The sequence below is a fragment of the Rhopalosiphum padi genome, chromosome 4, assembly GCF_020882245.1.
Source record: "Rhopalosiphum padi isolate XX-2018 chromosome 4, ASM2088224v1, whole genome shotgun sequence".
Taxonomy (NCBI): domain Eukaryota; kingdom Metazoa; phylum Arthropoda; class Insecta; order Hemiptera; family Aphididae; genus Rhopalosiphum; species Rhopalosiphum padi.
This window is the reverse complement of record NC_083600.1, coordinates 28,867,119-28,873,118: the sequence shown is the minus strand read 5'-3', so window position 1 is coordinate 28,873,118 and position 6,000 is coordinate 28,867,119.

The following is a 6,000-nucleotide window of genomic DNA, read 5'->3' as shown; positions in this document are numbered from 1 at the left end:
CTTATATCTATATATTTTCCTTATAAATACTTTTCAAAAAAAAAATAAAAAAAAGTTTTCGTGATAGTTTCTATAAAGATCAGTATTCAAGTGTGGGTTGGCCCTTTAAAGAAGTTATATTTTTTTTAAATTTTTATAGTTATTATCTCACCGTGAGGAAAACTACTGACAACTATCTAATAGTATAAAAAAAATAATAGAAAGTCTTAATAATTTTATTATTTGAAATAGGTTATAAGTTTAATATAACTTTTAAATTAATTATACATAACCAACGAATAAGTTCTCAATATTCGGTTTCGAACGGTTTATTGTCATTAATTGTCTTCGAATTATTTATTATTTTGTACCTAGTTTTTGAATTAATGGTTTGTCCAATTTTATTATTTCATTTCAGTATCATAAAATACCGTTAACAAACGTTAAGCTTTGTTTATATTATATATTATACATATATGGTATATACTAGATAATATTAGATTAATTTATCTATATAAAAGTTTTTTAATAAAATTTACCATGATATTGTATTAAACCACAAATAATAATTAATTTTTCATCGGTTATTGTGACTTGAAGAACGGAATTAGTATTAAGTAATTTTCTCAGTTCTATGCATTTCATATTTAACACAACATACTAAATACTAATCTCCACTGTGGTTTCTAGTATTTTTACCCGATAGAAACGCACGTAAGCTATTTACTTTTCGCCATGTTTATGTACATAATACACAATACATAGGTAGACAATATAATATACATTTAGTTAATCTATATTATTAAGTAGTAGTTAGTGGAATTATTATTTAATATATAAAAATAAAATATATTACCTACCTGTTGCAGTTTAGATAGTTATTATTTTTTTCCATACTCTAAAGTCTAAACTTCGATTAACACATTATATATTATAAAATTTTGGTTTAACGCTATTTTAAAATAAAAATTAAATTAATTGTACATTAAACTCGATATTAAGGGTAACGATGCACGCGTAAATACTCGTTTAATAATACATTGAAAATATAATAAAATATTGGATACATATCTAGGGATTTATAACTATACCTAAAGTAGATTAACAGAGTACGTGAAAACTGAAATTTGTGTTCATTTAAGACGTTTAGGTACGCTTTGCTACTGTAGTTCACCTATAACCTTAAATCCGTTCGACTTCACAATATATTATATAAACACATTACTTACACAACATATTATCTTATACAATATTTATTATATATTGTGTAGGATACTAAACTTCAACCCCATTTTCTAATTAATATAATTAAATAATTCTAATTCTGATTTTGAAATTTAAAATCATATTAAAAACCGCATTTTCAAATTTTCGAGATTTGAGTACTACCTTTAAAAATGTCCTGTGGTGATGAATACTTTTGAATTTGATATGAAAACCGCCTTTTTAACTGTAAATCATTTAATGAATAATGTTTTTTTTTAATTTCAATTTAGCTAATTCAAAATTCAAAAAAATAGTTTTCCAGTTATTAAGTTAGTAAAATGTTTATACTAAGAATAATAGTCCTTAAAAATAGTTTTAAAAATATTATATAAAATATATTTTGTAGTAGGTAGTTATTAAATCTAGTGTTTATTATAATTGGACCATTTTTACAAATCATAAATGTTTTTAAATAAATATTAATTATTAACATTTTCAATTTACTAAGCTCCCCTCCTCACATATCATTCAGTCTTTTATCGTGAACCTATTATCTTTCATATACTACGTCAAATAATCCGAAAGCTACTCATTCGAATTGTGATGTTGATGGTACGTACTATTTTCATAAAAATTAACCCCTAAATAATTTAAAGTAGAAAATAATGGTTCTCATTTGAAAAACAAATATGTATATCATCACAAGGCACTTCTTAAGTAGTACAAAAATCTTAAGAATTTTAAATTATGGTCTTAAAGTGTATTTAAAAATTCCAAAAAACCAGATTTTGAATAACTGCATTATTCGGTGAAAAAAGAGGGGCGCGCACGTCTGGCTAATCACCATGTATACCTGAACATATTATTATATAGATATACACAGGTATGCACATATCCATATTATTACATATTATATTATATACATCTATAAACGACTCGTTCGCTATCCCTCCGGACAAGCTTCGGCGCACACGCCGTCCAAACGATGTATTATTCATGTTTGAAAATTCGTATTTTGTCTGACACACGCGCGTTATACGACAACATCGAAACCGTCGTCGCCGTCGTCACCGTCATCGCAATATTATACAGTACACCCACACGCTCTAACACATAATATATATTATATATGTGTGTGTGTGTGTGTGTGTGTGCGTATGTGCTATATACCTCTATACTCGCGGGTATATATAATATTATATATACGGGCCTGAGCCAGCAGAGTCGTTATCCGTACCGGTCCCCCCGGTTTTGCACTCGGAGTCGTGTCGAGTATATACGCTATGTGTGCACACGCACTACACCGGGTACCTTTTCAAATCAATACCCATCTAGACGGCGGAGCGACGGTGTGGCGGCGCACGCAGTGATGGTACACTGCACTCCGTTCGGGTCGAGTAGTGTAGCCGCGCGGTTGCCCGGGGCAACCGGTGCTATCCGGTAACGCCCATTTTCACCCTTGCATTCTCCCTCCGGTACCGCCGCCGCCCCGGAACTGGAGCTTTTCCGTCTCTCGACTTCCTCCTCTTCCTCCGCGTACTTTCCGCCGTCGTACAGTCATCACCGTCGCCGCCGTCGCTCCGAGCGCGTAATAATAATAATAATAATAATAATAATGGTGGCCGCCGCTGACTGCAGAGTATACGGCGCCCTGCTGCTGTTGCTATATACACGTGCCTATATATATATATATATATATATATATATATGTATATAAATGTACAAGGAACGCGAGAATGTTTCTATAAATTCCGAGTTTCAACCGTACACATATATATATATATATTTATCTTTAGAAGGCGAAATTGTATTTTTTTTTTACCCTCTATCCTTTTTCTTACCCGTCTCTCGTTTTTCTCTACATCTTTTCTCCGAACGTATACTCGTGTATATATATATATATATATATATATATTCACGACTTATTTTTACCCCCGAGCAACGTGATCGTTATTGTAAGTTGCGACGGCAGCAGCGGGCGACGGCGGATATGTATATATATATATATATGTGTGTGTGTGTGTGTGTGTGTGTGTGTGTGTGTGTACATGTGGTGTGCGGAAAGGAGAAAAAGAACTTTTATGAAATCTAAAGCTGTGATTTATTTTTTTCCTCCGTAATTATGTTGTTGTATATATATATAATGTACCTTTCCGAAATTGGAACGTCCGTGGTCCATTCTTTTATTTATAGACATTTTTAATATACAATATATATAAATTATTTTACTTTAATTTTCTCGTTATTATTATAAATTTGTATCAAGACTACGCGGGAAAATATTGATTCAATCAGTATTTATTATATAGGTATACATTATACTCGTATAACTATATATATATATATATATATTTATTTATTGTTGTCGTTTTATTATTCGTTATAATATTGTTCTGTTTACTTCCAGACGCTTTTAATATTGTATTCGACAATTATTATTGTTGCTACTTATTGTTCCCTAAAACATACGAGTATGTGTCATAGGTAGAGATCGGACTTTTTATGATTTTACGTACCTATTTGTTTTCAGTTTATGCAGTTAAATGGAAGGCTATGTAAGAAAATAATTAATAATTATATTACGTATTATTTTTATGCACCAAATGGCAAATAATTATTATTGTAAACAAAATTAAATAAGTTATTTAAACTGATATTGTAAAACAAATTATTTAAATAAATTTAAACTAAATAATTTGCTACAATAATAGCAATACGCTTTAATATTTCGTGTAAATACTGATATAAATTATTTAAATTATGTTTATTAACATCGATTGATTATGTTTGAATATTGAATAATAATGTTAGATAGTTTTGATTAAAAATTATATATTAAAGCCATATTAAAATAACAAATAAAAATAATTTAACCACCCCTATTTTTGTGTGTATACTGCAGCCTGCAGGTACCTAATAAATTATGCATTTGTTCAAAAATTTATATCAATAACATAACTTTTTTGCTATTTATATTACCATTTAACTATATATTATATGGTTACTTATAGTTGACCATTAACATAATATTTTGTAACTAGCTATTTTAGGCCTTTATCGAGTTAAAAATTAAATATAATATACGTATCTCATAGGCTAATTAATAATTGTTAAATAAGAAAAAAGAAAATTGCATAAAGAAATAATGATATGATGTTTATATGTTATTATGTTGATTAATTTTTAACAAATAACATTTTCACAAACCACAGATACCCAAAAATTCTAGACAGCCGACTGCCATAACCCATACGTATAAAATAATGATTCAAATAAAATGGCCGCTATCTGTTATCTAAGAGAAGTAAATGTTTTCAAATTAAACTGATATTATAAGATACTATTCAATTATTTTAATCACGACCACAATTATAAATACTTAATATTAATAAACTTAATATAATATACTAACAACATATTAAACATTTACCCCTTAGATAACGAATAGCGGCCATTTTGTTGGCGACAATAATCGATCGAAGTCTGCTATCTAGTATTTTTATATATCTGTGAACATTTCAGACAAGCGATGTTGTTCTTATTAAATTTAACTAATTAATAAATTATTTTTAAAATTATACAGACAAACTGAATGAATCGTAAAGGAAAATAAAGTTCTTGAATTCCTCCGTGAGACACAGGGGCCTAACAATACTTTTAATAAATAAGTAGGTACTATTACTATTAATAAGTGAATTTTACACCAACATATAATTATGTAATAAAATAGCGTAATTATGTTTAAAAATTAAAACCTGCAATTCTATAAGAACAAAACAAAAACGTTAGTATGTATATGATAAATAGGAACTTATCAGGTAATCGATTGAAATTATTAGGCATACACTGAGGTCTGAGACTTATTCTAATAAAAAAAAAAAAAAACTATTTTAACCTATAAAACTTTCCAATTATCAGCAAATTTTTAAAAAATACCTATATTTATATATAATATAAAACCTATTATGTACTTTAAAAAAAAATTGATATACCTTGCAATAGAGATTATTAAAAATCAATTACTGAAAGCTACATATACAGCTATTGGCTAACCCGGTAAGCTTCTATGCACGCTTTAATTAGTTTTAATAAACTCTAATTGAACCTCCAACTAAGTAATGCATCATTAATATTTAATACTCAATAACGGTAACGTGTTTAAATAAACTGATCAATTCTAACGGTTCTACCTATATAGGCCTCTAAAGATTAATATTTTAAATGTTTAGGTCAGTGCTTGCCGCTTGGTGCATTTTAAGATTATCAATTATTAATTAATATTAAATTATTTTTATTAATGTTTAATAAATATTACTGTATTTTTCATTTTTAAATTCTCGACAAAAGTAGGTGCATATTATTATCCTTTATAATGTAATAATTAGTATTTTATTCAGTTAACTAACAGTGATTGCAAATTAAACATTTATACTCCCCGGAAGTTTTTTTTTTTAATAACTATATAACAAACAACGATACTAATATATTTTAAAGTTAGCAAACTGATTCTAAACAATTGAAAAAATCGTCATAAGGACATAATAGGTAACAAAATTATAATAATTTATTTTTATCATAAATATTAACGTTAGTACCTATCTAACCAAGTAATCAATATAACTTAATAAGACAATTAAGACTAGGAAGGGTAATCCCAACATTAATTTTGTACAGCTCCGGCCCTACGTGGCTACGTGTATATATTTTAATCACAAGCTTCAGTGGTTCGTTTAAATTTTAGTTAATTTTTTCTTGACTATCCGACTATACTCATCATATGTATAGAGTGAAAAAAATAAAGGTAGGTATACAAAT